Below are 14282 nucleotides of genomic sequence, written 5' to 3'. Positions count from 1 at the left end.
TGTGCAATCCTCTCCAGAGTTAGGCAAAAAGGGTTTCCCTTTTACAGAGCAGGAAACAAAGCTAGAGAGAACCAGGTGTGAGAAAGTGGGATGAAGGGATGGTGGGATTAGCTAGTAGATCAGAGATTGTTTTACCCTGAGGCTAGCTTAATTTCTGGGAGGGATCCTTTAAGGGGGCTGTATGCTGGCTCAGGCTGAGGGTGGACGAAAGTTCAGGGAGCTGGAGATATCAGAAAAGCTTAACAAAAAGTTTGGTTATTTGTCTTTCTCTTTCTGACTTACTTCACTCTGTATGACAGACTCTAGGTCCATCCACCTCTACTAGAGAATGGACTTGAGGATATGGGGAGGGGGAAGGGTAAGCTGTGACAAAGCGAGAGAGTGGCATGGACATATATACACTACCAAACATAAGGTAGATAGCTAGTGGGAAGCAGCCGCAGAGCACAGGGAGATCAGCTCGGTGCTTTGTGACCACCTGGAGGGGTGGGATAGGGAGGGTGGGAGGGAGGGAGACGCAAGAGGGAAGGGATATGGGAACACATGTATATGTATAACTGATTCACTTTGTTATAAAGCAGAAACTAACACACCATTGTAAAGCAATTATACTCCAATAAAGATGTAAAAAAATAAAGTTTGGTTAACAAGTGTCTTATTCTGACTGATCGATAAAGGACAAAAAGTTCAGCTAACGGTTTATAAAGCAAAGAATAGGAATTTGGAGGCTGTGTGTGCCCTGTCATAAGTAAACAAGGAAGACATCTGCAGCTTTTACAAAAGTCTCATAGGGAAGGGTGGTTCCTTGCAGTGAGCTGTTTTGGAACACAAAGGGTGTGAGGATATCTTAATCTTCACTGTTTTCTGGGATCACTGGGCTCAGGTTAAAATCCACATCGTCCAGGAAGCAGGTTTAAAAGTCAAGTAAATTGCCTAAGGTCACACAGCTAAAACAGTGGAAAGGAGACTCAAATAAGATCTGATAGACTCCAAAACCTACACATTTTATTCTACTCCTATTGGCCTCTCTAGTCTAAAATTGTGAAAGTGGGCTTATTAGTTGTCCCATCTGCCAGGGGTGGTGGGGGTGTGGCGTGACAGCTGTGGTAAGTGTGGATTCACTGCTATTACATTTTTAACAAAATGTGGGGGCTTCCCTGGCGGCGTAGAGGTTAAGAATCCGCCTGCCAGTGCAGGGGACATAGGTTCGAACCCTGGTCTGGGAAGATCCCACATGCCATGGAGCAGCTAAGCCCATGCGCTGCAACTACTGAGCCCGCGCGCCTAGAGCCTGTGCTCTGCAACAAGAGAAGTCACTGCAATGAGAAGCCCACGCACCGCAACGAAGAGTAGCCCCTGCTTGCCGCAACTAGAGAAAGCCCGCACACAGCAACAAAAGCCGAACGTAGCCAAAAATAAATAAATTTATTTTTTAAAAAAAGTGTACTCAGAAAACTGTAAGCCGCTAATGAAAGAAATTGAAGACCACACAAACAGATGGAAAGATACATGGTTTTCTTGGGTTGGAAGAATCAATATTGTTAAAATGACCATAGTACCCAAGGCAATCTACAAATTCAATGCAATTCCTATCAAATTACCAATGGCATTTTTCATAGAACTGGAACAAAAATTTAAAATCTGTATGGAAACACAAAAGACCTGGAGTAGCAAAAACAATCTTGAGAAAGAAGAATGAAGCTGGAGGAATCACGCTCCCTGACTTCAGACTACACAGTAAGTCCCCTACATACGAAACTTCCAGTTGTGAACTTTCAAAGATGCGAACATGCATCTGGTCCAGCAAGGAACCAGAACCTGTGCCATCAACATCAGGCGTGAGTGAAATTGCAGCTTGCCCTCCGTCTCCTATTGCTGACGATCCCTCAGCTCTACCATCTCCCACCTCCTCTCCCTCCTCCAGTCAGTAACTCTTCTTTCCTGTTCTCTCAGTGCCAGCCCCTGTATGCCAGCTGTTGTACTGTACTACTGTACTTTTCAGGGTACTGTACTGTAAGATTAAAAATGTTTTCTTTATTTTTTGTGTTTGTGTTTTATGTATTATTTGTGTGAAAAGTATTATAAACCTATCATAGTACAGTACGAAATAGCCAGTTGTGTTAGTTGGGTACCTAGGCTAACTTTGTTGGACTTAGGAACAAACTGGAATGGAACTTGTTCATTTGTAGGGGACTTACTGTATTACAAAGCCACAGTAATGAAAACAGTATGGTACTGGCACAAAAACAGAAATATAGATCAATAGAACTGGATAGAAAGCCCAGAGATAAACCCACACACCTATAGTCAATTAATCTATGACAAAGGAAACAAGAATATACAATGGAGAAAAGTGAGTCTCTTTAACAAGTGGTGCCGGGAAAACTGGACATATAGGCAGAACACTCTTTGACATAAATTGCAGCAATATTTTTTTAGATCCATCTCCTAGAGTAATGGAAACAAAAGCAAAAATAAATAAAAGGGACCTAATTAAACTTAAAAGCTTTTGCACAGCAAAGGAAACCATAAACAAAACAAAAAGACAACCTACAGAATGGGAGAAAATATTTGCAAATGATGTGACTGACAAGGGCTTAATTTCCAAAATATATAAACAGTTTATACAGCTCAATATCAAAAAAACAAACAACCCAATCAAAAAATGGGCAGAAGATCTAAATAGACTTTTCTCCAAAAAAGACATACAGATGGCCAACAGGCACAGGGAAAGATGCTCAACACCACTAATTATTAGAGAAATGCAAATCAAAGCTACAGTGAGGTACCACCACACACTGGTCAGAATATCCATCAACCAAAAGTCTCTAAATAATAAATTCTGGAGAGGGTGTGGAGAAAAGGGAACCCTCCTACCCTGTTAGGAATGTAAATTGGTGCAACCACTATGGAGAACAGTATGAAGTGTCCTTAAAAAACTAAAAATAGTGTTACCGTATGATCCAGCAATCCCACTCCTGTGCATATATCCAGAAAAGATGAAAACTCTCATTCAAAAAGATACATGCTCCCCAATGTTCATTGCAGCACTGTTATCAATAGCCAAGACATGGAAGCAACCTAAATGTCCATTGACAGATGAATGGATAAAGATGTGGTACATATATGCAGTGGAATATTACTCAGTCACAAAAAGAATGAAATAATGCCATTTGCAGCAACATGGATGGACCTAGAGATTATCATACTAAGTGAAGTAAGTCGGACAAAGACAAATATCATATGATATCACTTACATGTGGAATCTAAAAACATGATACAAATGAATTTATTTAGAAAACATTTCTAAATGTTTTCACAGACATAGAAAAGCAAACTTATGGTTATCAAAAGGGAAATGAGGGAGGGATAAATTGGGAATATGGGATTAACATATACACACTACTATATATAAAATAGATAAACAACAAGGACCTACTGTATAGCACAGGGGACTAAATTCAATATCTTATAATAACTTATAATGAAAAAGAATCTGAAAAAGAATATGCATATGTATACATATATATGTGTGTGTATATATATACATATATATATATACACATACATATGTACATATATAAAACTGAATCACTTTGCTGTACACCTGAAACTTTGTAAACCGACTATACCTCAATTAAAAAAATATAATCATAGGGCTTCCCTGGTGGTGCAGTGGTTGAGAGTCTGCCTGCTGATGCAGGGGACACGGGTTCGTGCCCCGGTCTGGGAAGATCCCACATGCCGCGGAGCGTCTGGGCCCGTGAGCCATGGCCGCTGAGCCTGCGCGTCCGAAGCCTGTGCTCCGCAACAGGAGAGGCCACAGCAGTGAAAGGCTCGCGTACCGCAAAAAAAAAAAAAAAAAAAAATCACAAAAAAGGTTTATGAAACACCATTTTAATATTCGTTGTGATGTTAGAATTTAGATAAATTCTTTTATTAAAGTCTTTATTTCTTTCCCTTTCCCCCTAACATTTTTTTTTTTTTTTTTTTGCAGTATGTGGGCCTCTCACTGTTGTGGCCTGTCCCGTTGCGGAGCACAGGCTCCAGACGCGCAGGCTCAACGGCCATGGCTCACGGGCCCAGCCGCTCCGCGGCATGTGGGATCTTCCCAGACCGGGGCACGAACCCGTGTCTCCTGCATCGGCAGGCGGACTCTCAACCACTGCGCCACCAGGGAAGCCCTCCCCCTAACATTTTGTTTCCAAAAAAATTTTAAACAGAATCCAGAGCATCTACAATACAGCATCTATACTATTCCATCATAATCCACAGCATTCAAAAATTACCAGACATGCAAAAAAACAAAAACAAAAACAAAACTCACCCCAGAAAAAATATGGTCCATATACTAAAAAACGTTAGATTTAGCAAAGACTGTAAAGTAGTTATTATAAATGTATTCAAAGATCAAAGCAAAACCTTTTAAACTTACAGATAACGTTGAAAGAATAGGTTGATGAGCACCTACCTATATATCCTTCTCCTAGATTCACTAATTGTTAATATTCCTCTACAATTGCTTTCTCTTTCTATACACATATTCTGTCTTCTGAAGCATTTGAAGTACATTTCAGAGGATACAATTCTTTCCCCCTTAAATCCTTCAGGATGTACCTCCAAGAACGAGGGCCTTGTCTTACATAACACAATGCCATTATCACACCCAAGACACTTAACATGACCCAATGGTATCATCTAACATGAGATCACATTCACATTTCCCTCATTGTCCTCATACTGTACTTTGTGGCCGGGTTGTTGTTGTTTTCCCTTTCTCCAGCCAGAATCCAGTGAAGGATCACATATTGCATGTGTCATGTCTCTTTGGTATCCTGTGATCTAAAACAGTCTCTTACCTTTTCTTGCTTTTTATGACAATGAGATTTTTGAAGACTTCCAGGTTTGTTGTCCTGTAGAATGTGCAGGATTTGTCTGATTGTGCCTGCATGATTAGATTCAGGTTAAACATTTTGGGCAAAAATTCTATATAGGTGATGCTGTGTACTTCTGCTATTATACCTTAATCTTACAAATGTGACTCTATACTCATTTTCTTCTATTTTTATCCCTAACTGCTTTTCTTTCTTCTTTCTTGGAGAAGAAGCTCATCCAGCCCTTCTCCTTTAGGACTGCTCTTTCATCTTCCCTCTGAAGATATATTTTTCAAACTGTGGGTCATAACTCACCAGTGTGTAGTGAAATACATTTAGGGAATTGTAACTAGCACTTTAAAGAACAAAATAGAATAGACTTAGAATGAAAGAGAAAATATCCAAATGCATGGCATGTGGTAAGGATTAACAGGACTGTTTATTTATTTATTTATTTATTTTTAACATCTTTATTGGAGTATAATTGCTTTACAATGGTGTGTTAGTTTCTGCTTTATAACAAAGTGAATCAGCTATACATATACATATATCCCCATAGCTCCTCCCTCTTGCGTCTCCCTCCCACCCTCCCTATCCCACCCCTCTAGGTGGTCACAAAGCACCGAGCTGATGTCCCTGTGCTATGCGGCTGCTTCCCACTAGCTATCTATTTTACGTTTGGTAGTGTATATATGTCCATGCCACTCTCTCACGTCGTCCCAGCTTACCCTTCCCCCTCCCCGTGAACAAGACTATTTTATGAACGCTTTTATTTCTGTTATGTACATATATGCATGGGTGTAAAGATAAAAATCATATTATTTACCAGGGTAATGGTCAAAAGAGCTTGGAAACTGCTGCGTTGAGGTGTTGTATAGGGCACAGATCTAGGTTCTGTTGAAAACACAGGTCTGCAGATCCAACCTTGGGCTGAGCATCAATGCCTTCTGTATTCTCCACTTAGCTCTGACAATCTATCTTTTGATGAATCCACTGATAGAGCACTCCCCTCTTCTCTTGCTTCCCTCTCCTTTCTCACAGTTGTGGACAGTACTGATACCTCTCAGGGGTAGCAGGCCATGGTTTAGTGTCTTTGAGGTATGAGGTAAGTAATTATTATTGTTGTTGGGCATCTTGTATTTCCCTCTCTCCCACTCATTACTGCGGTTGTCATGGCCAAAACAACAATGATAACGATCATTTGTGGAGCCTGCTGTGGGCCAGGCTTTGGGGGCAGAAGTGCTAGGAGCCCCCCTAAGAAGACCTCTTGTGGGGCAGTTTTCGGCATAGCCTGAAGGAGGAGACCTGAGGCCGTTCACACGTGTCCTCAACCCAACGAGCTCTGGTTCTCATGACAATGAAGGGAAGTTTGGTTGAAATCTTTGGGTCTGTGCCGGTCTTACGCCTTCCGTTCTCTAGGACTCAGTTGCTTGATCTATAACATGATCAGGATTGGATTAGACCATCTCTATGGTTCTCATCAACTTTACTCCCTGTGACACCCTTTACCAAGCGGCGAAGAGTCTCTTGCTAATTGGGAAACATACCTGGCAGCCAAATTTTGAAGAGTAAGAGTGGAGGAGAGATCCGTTCCGAGGCCTTGTCAGGACTGAGCGGAGACAGGCGGTGCAAACAGTGGGCAGTTAGAGGGCAGAATGATGGCACTAAGCTCCCAAGAAGACCAGGGATAGAAGTTGTAAGAGAGAATTCAGGGAGTTACCAAAGACTGACTTCATCTACTCTAAACACTGAATGCTTTAGCTACTGTAAACACCATGTAGTGCAAATATTAAAAATATACCTGAGTTCAACAAGAAGAGTGATGCAAGTAGGCTAGATACAGTTTCTCTTGGGGATATTAGAATGTCAGTGAACCTCACAAAAAAGTCTAGGCATCTCAGGTCGGAGGGCAGGGCAAACACAAGAAGCTCATTCTTCATCTGACCTCGGACCGCCGTGAGTCATGGAATCCTGGAGAAATGGAAAGGTTGCCTTCAGCTTTTAAAAACAAGATCTGCGTGCTTACTTGTGTCATGACATCAACATAACTCAGGGGGTGCAGGAGAGTGACGGGCTGGGAAGGGGGGTTGCCATTCAGGAGGTCAGTGCTGAGGGGGGTGAGAGAGGCTGAAGGAAGGAAGGGAGGAGCTGTCATCCTACCAGAAGCTCCACTGGGCTTTGGGGCTTCCAGCTGCAGCCTGTGGCTTCTGGCCAGGGACCCAAGGCTGGCAGACAGTACCCTCGGATTCCAGCTAAACTCTTAGCAGACTTGCCCCATCTGAATACCAGAGAGATGGGATACATTTATTTTCCCGACATGAAGTGACGTTGATAATAAAGAGAAAGATAATCAGCAGGACTTTCCTCCCTGTTAGAAGCATAGAGAATTGCTTAGCAAGGGGTCAGGTGAGCACATTCTTACTGGAAGGGCAAGAGATGGGAAGAATGCCCTTGGCTCACCTGTGCTAGCCTGAGAGGACCTCAAGCTACCCAGGGCCGAGCTGTGCATCCCTCTCTGGAATGAGGTGTGGGGCATGATCAAGGCTCTACACAGGGAAAATAAGGCTAAAATGTGTTTGACAGGCAGACTTGAAGGAGATAAGATATTACACCTGGACGACCACACAAGGGTGGGCTGTGTATGTGTGGTGTGCAGTGGGAAAGGGAAAAAGAAGGAACTGGCCAGTAGGTATTCAAAGAGTAACCTGGCATACAGGCAGGTTGTCTGTACATGTGCTTTGAGTGTATTTTAGCAACAGATTTCTCATACCTTTTTGTCTCGCATCACTACCCCACTGGAGTAGCCATATCCTGATGGCATCTTGGGCCCCCTGTAACCTGGGGATGTGGACATCAAGTGGAGTGGTCATCCCTTCTGTGGAAATAAATGAATAACAACTGACTGAGAAAAGCAAAAGCTTAGAAATTGATCAAGTCCTGCTCATTTCGGGCTGATTGTGAGAGAAGTTATTGCTTAGCTTCCACGATTGTCACTAGAGATAGCAATATGGCTTTCCACAAGTCTGACTTCTAGCAGGCTGGCTTCCTGGGTTCTTTATTGGTGATAAGGGGGCTCGTTTCCTGGACAGGTAGCTGCAGGTTGTGGGTCAGAGTCCTATTCTTAGGTCTGACGATTGTCCATTCATTTTAGATTTTAAATTTTACTTTATTAAAATCTTGGCAATAGTCCATTGATAGGTTCAGTCTCTCAGAACTATTCTGACAGGGCAGAGAAGGAGCTGCAGGGTAGGCCTCTTTCCCCAAGTCAGTTTTTCCCTCTGGAGAAGAGAGTGGTTGAGTTTTCTGGGCCCGTGGCAGCATTCTCTGCTCAGCTTGTGTGACGTGAAGAAGGAGGCTGGGAAGACTGCCTGGAAGAAAGGAGCATGGCAAAATTAAGCCTAATTGGCTTTGTTCAAGCTTTTTAAAGGAGATGGTGTTTTATCCATGCTTTGATGTTCAACAGTGGTAGTAACTTCCTTGTTTTGCTAAACATTAGGTGAAATCAAATGAGAATCCTGAACTTTTTGTTGTTGTTGTTGTTTGCGGTACGCGGGCCTCTCACTGTTGAGGCCTCTCCCGTTGCGGAGCACAGGCTCCGACGCGCAGGCTCAGCGGCCATGGCTCACGGGCCCAGCTGCTCTGCGGCATGTGGGATCTTCCCAGACTGGGGCACGAACCCGTGTCCCCTGCATCGGCAGGCGGACTCTCAACCACTGCACCACCGGGGAAGCCCGAGAATCCTGAACTTTTGCTTCTGGAAGTGGGACTCTCGGGCTAATGAAGGGACTATGCCCAGGAGACAGTGGCACAAGTCAGCACGGAGCATCTTTCCTCCTATTCAGTCCCACCTGTCCTCCAAAGCCCAGACTAAGTCCCACCTCTCCAGAGAGAGAGGCCTTCCTCGAATACTCCCACTCACAACAAACTTCCCCACTTCTCTGAATTTCTATAGCCCTTGTTGGAATGATTTCTTCCAGCTCTTCATCCCACTCAGCTTTACATGGTTACCTGACTGTGAACCTGGGGGGCAGAAATCACATCTTACTTTCAATCTAGATTGGAACCTAGGAAAACCCTGCACATAGTGGTCTTGCTAACTGCATGGGGGAGTGGTAGTCTTGTGGTAAGAAAATGATGGCTCGGTGACAGTATGAAGACTTCAGAGCATCATAAATGCCCTGCTACCAGAAGTTGCCAGACTCTGTCGCCTGAACTGAGATGGTCAAATTCACTAGGCAGAGATTTAGGAGGAAACAGTAAGGTTTCTTGCATTTTCTGAAGAAAGACTCTGCATTGGAGGCTGATGCCGTGGTTTCTTACTATTTTGGCAAAGACACATAAATGTATGCAATGTCACTAATGGCCATTGAACATCTGCAAAGTCCTCCTCCCTGCTGGGGTCACCTGTCCTTTAGGATTTAAATAAAATTGTCTTGACCCCTCATCCACATCTGTTGGGAAACTTAAAATCCTTTCCCCAGTTTCTCGGAGGATTGTAAGGGGCTTACATTTCTTTCATTTAATCCTAGTTGGATTTACCTGCTCGGTGGCATTTTCTCCCCCACGACATCTCAACTCTCACGTGTGCTACCCTTTTCCAAACCCTGTTGTGCTACACTAGAATCCTCCGTAAATTCCTACACTCCTTCTCAGTAATATGGACACAGTGGAATGTGTGTGGATGGCAGTTTTTGACCAAAAATTTGAGGCCACACCTTCTACACACATCCCATACTTGTGTGGTCATCCAGGTGCAATATCTTATCTCCATGTGAAAGACACTGTAGAACAGAGTAAGTGGAGGAAAAATACCTTTGAAAAAGATTTAAGGCAGGAAACAAGAGAAGATTATCATCTACACTGCTCTTTACGGGAAAGTCAAGAAAATGTGTTTTCCAGGAAATTGAAAAAAAAATGAGATAAGAGGATAGTAGACAAATGAAAGTGAAGCTGCCTCATGAGTACATAAATAAAAGGAAAGCAGAAGAAATGAGGAAAAGAAGTGCTTTGAAACAAAATGAGGGGGATTGTAGACATTAAAAGTATTTTAGAAGTAGGGACACTGGAGGAAAATCTAGGTTTCAGTTAAGGCAAGAAGATGAAAGAAACATCAGTAGAGAGGTTGACAGTATGGGGGGATTTACTTTACACAAAACGAGTTCTGGTGGGCACAGTGGAAAATTTGGGAAAGAGGAACAGAAAGAAGCAGAGTCAGGGTGTGGAAACGCTCAGTGATGTGATGAAAATAGATGGCTAGAGAGCTTATATAGTCTACAGTTGTGTGAGTGCGGCAGAGTGAGTTTAGCTGGGCACTGAGGGCAGCCTGCCAGTCCTCGTGGGCCCCAGAATCTCCTCAAGATCAGAGACCAGGAGGTACTTAGCATGCCTGTGAATCTTCTCCAAATCTTTTTTCCTCCTGAGATTCTGAAACAAAACCCCTACCATCATGGTCTGGTCATTTCCTCTTCTTGGACTCAGTTTACCAAATTGAAAATGAGGTTCGATCAATGTTTCTAAATGTCTCTTCTGTGAGGTGACTCTAAAAATCCTAAAACCAGCCAAACTCTCAAAATAATGCAGACTGTATTTTTTCTTAAATATATTTAAAAACATGTAGTAAAATAGAAACACACATATATTGTAATTATTATTGTGTAATAAGCTATCTTTAAGGGGTGGTGAGCCAGGCCTAGGCACATGAGGTAGAGGGCGTGCTGCATGGATGGGCAGTGATTACCGACGATGATAGTGGGGTCCAGACCCACCATCTACCTGATGATCACTGGTCCATGCTAGGCCTCTTGTCTTGTAATTATGGTACAATTTTGTCATAGTTTGTGCTTTATGTTCTTCCTGCAATAAAAATGATTTAATTTTTCAAAATATTTTCATTCCAATGTATGAATATACTTGGGATCATTTTGTGTAGCATTTAACTCCCCAGTGAGACCATTTTGGCTGCTTAGTTGAATCCAAGTGGCCCAACTCACATTCTATCAATGGAAGATGATTAAAAGAAAAGTTATTGTCAAATTTCTTAAGAAAGCACTAGATTGTAGGATCTTTAGATTTCCTTTTACATCAGGGAATCTATACTCATGTGGATATAATTCAGGGAATGAAAGAAGAAAAAAAGTTTGGAGGCCCCATCCAGTAGGAACTTAGGGATCTACCAATCAAAGCAACATGTTTGTATGTGTGTATACACCTGGGTGCACAGTGTGTGTGAGGGCAAAACACTCAGGTACAAGGAGGCTTGAAGCAAGGAGGCTGAATGGATAGGGATTGCTCCCAGAGCTTGTCAAGAAACACCTTATCTAAGGACTCCTTCCAAGGCCACCTGGACACACTCAGACAGATAGACAGACAGACAGGCTCACACACACACACAGAAACACACACATACTCAGAGAGGTGCAGAGACACACACACAAACACTGTTTTGTATTCTTTTACAAGAAGGTTAGTCAGGTGCAGCCACAAGAGGAGACAGAGGAGGGGCTCAGGAAAACAAAGTTTATTGCACTCATGGGTCCTAGAGACAGGAGGCACAGCACGTCACACCGGACTAGGGGGAGAGACACCCTGGTGGCCAGGAAGCAGGAGTGAGGGGAGCCCTCAGTCCATGGATTTTCTTGGGGTTTCTGTGGAAACAACAAGGCAAGACAGGGTGAGCAGTTTAGGACTGGCCAGTTTGAATAGTTTCACTGGGCTTTAGGGGTGAGTCCTAGTCGCTGGAGCAAGCTGTCACACTCACAAGTCCCAGTCGTCCAGAGGTGAGTGCCAGGGAGCCCTTTGTTGTTTATCAATCTAAATCTGCTCTTACTCAGAGTTGGGGGGGACAATTTTTGGGGTACCTGACCCTGGGATGATTAAGGCATAGGAATATTGCTTCCAGGTCAGATAAAGTAGATGTGACCTGGCTCTGGATTGCTTAGTTTGTGTCCTGGCTAGATCCTTTGCTATCTCTAAGAAATGGGAGATAGCAGTCTCTGCTCAGCAGGAAAGGTTTTTTTAAGATGCAAAAACATAATAATATACAGAAAATTAGGTAATATAATTTATATATACATATAAAACAGACACACGGACTTTCTTGGTGGTGCAGTGGTTGAGAGTCCGCCTGCCGATGCAGGGGACACGGGTTCGTGCCCCAGTCCGGGAAGATCCCACATGCCGCGGAGCGGCTGGGCCCGTGGGCCATGGCCGCTGGGCCTGCGCGTCCGGAGCCTGTGCTCCGCCATGGGAGAGGCCACAACAGTGAGAGGCCCGCGTACCGCCAAAAAAAAAAAAAACAGACACACACTCAGACATACACAGAGAGACAGATGCAGACACAGACATACACACAGATATACAGTACTCCTCAGAAATGCTACCTCTTTTAAAAAAAAATGGAGGCGTTCCAGCCATGGCCCTTCCTTTAAAGGAGTCCTGGATGAGGTTTCTTGGTAATCAGAGCTATTTCCAGTTACATCCACGGTGCGATGAGACCACTCAGTATTCTGACCAGCTTAAAGGCCTTTGCATGATCGAGTCAACCTTCATTTTCTAGGGGAATTTGAACTTAAAATCTGAAGTCCTCTCTGCGACTCAGTAGATCTCAAACTTTAGCCTGCTGATGATTCTCTGGGAAGCTGGGTCTTGGGCTCCATGCCTCTGATACTGAGGGTTCAAAGAAAGGTCCAGGGATCTTGCATTTTTACAAACCCCCAAGTGATTCTGATGCAGGAGTTTCATGGAGAAACATGCCATCAAACTGTCTCAGAAATTCCATTAATGCAAGAGTATTTACTGAGAATCAAGGTACTAAGTATTATAGTAAAAATATACAAGAGCCACCTAGAATGTCTCTTTCTTAGGAATCACCTTCTTTCTTGCTCTCACAAGCAGAAGGCCCTTCTGATCTTCTTTCTAGTCTAGATGATAAAGCCAAATGGGCCCACCTGTAACATAATGGCAAGGTACTAGATTTCCCAGCCTCTCTGCAATGGTATTGGCCTCAGTGGGCTTTGGTAATTTCTGGAATTGCAATAATAGTCTAGTTTCTCAAAACTTAAAAAAAATTATATTATTCACAGGAATAGATACATTTAATTTCTTAACCTAGTATAACATACACAAACACACACATTTATTGAAAAAGTTTCTTGGCAGTACATATACCCTTATTATTTTATTTTCCATTCTATTCTGTTCTACTTAGTTTTAAAAAACATACTGGTCATGATATACCAGACTGAATTCATGACCCACTGTTCTAGTTATCTATCGCTGCATAACACCTCACCCCAAAACACAGTGTCTAAAAACAGCAAAAATCATTTTATTATCTCCCATGTTTTCTGTGGGGCTGGAATTTGGGAAGGGCTCAGCAGGGCTGCCCTGACTTAGGTCTGTAAGTGGTTGTAGTCAGTTAGTGGCTGCGGTTGGAATGGTGTGGGCCTAAATCACTGTTTCTCATGTAGTCTCTCCATGTGGTCTCTCTACATGAGCTCGTTTGCACTTCCTCATAGCATGGCAGCCCCAGGGTACTTGAATTGATTACAGGTGGCTAAAGGCTCCAAAGCTGAGAACAAGACAGAAGGTAGCCTAGCCTTGGAAGTCACTTAGCATCACTTCCTTCATAATCACAAGCTTGCCCCGATCGAAGAAGATACAACATAAACTCCACCTCTTGATGGGTGGAGTGTCAAAGCCACATTGTAGGCAGAGCAGTTGGGGTGGGAGATACTGATATGGCCATCTTTGGAAAGGGCAGTCTGTCACACCCTCCTAGAGGGCACCGTGGCAATTTGGAAAACTTTCCTCTAGAAGGCACTGTTGTCATGTGACATTGGCTCCATCTCACTATGAGAAATTGGGTGGAGTGATGCGTAGGGTGATGAGAAGAGAGAAAAAGGAATTTGGGTGTTGGCAAAGGTGGAGCAGCTCATCCTTTTTGAACTAATCATTCTTTCTGTTGCATAGAACATGATGGTAGGGATGGGTGTGTGTGTGTGTGGCAATGTGGATATGCTAGGAGGGAGAGGGCTGGTGACCACTTTAGGGCTTTGAGTCTATGTGCATCCCCCAACCGTCACCCCTTTGCCTAGCAGAAGGCCTTGCACACGGGTCTGCTGTGACAGCTAAGCATAACATGCCTGTGGGTCACCAGGCAGAAGTCCAAGCTTTGGGAAGCATAGCGCCACCCCCAGCACCCTCATGGAACCCACAATTCCCAATAAACTATGGCTGGCTCCATGCCTGCAGTGCTCCGAGACTGGAATGGGGATTTGGAAGACTATGGAAGATGAGTTAGTAAATGAGCCTGTCCAGGGAGAGTGCATATAGAAAGAAGAGGAGGGGGCTGAGGAGAGAAAACTGGGGGCCTTCAACTTTTAAAGAGAAGAAGAGGTGACTTAGGAG

Source organism: Mesoplodon bidens (assembly GCF_964165515.1).
Source record: "Mesoplodon bidens genome assembly, chromosome: 14".
In the NCBI taxonomy this organism is placed as follows: domain Eukaryota; kingdom Metazoa; phylum Chordata; class Mammalia; order Artiodactyla; family Ziphiidae; genus Mesoplodon; species Mesoplodon bidens.
This window is presented reverse-complemented; position numbering follows the sequence as displayed.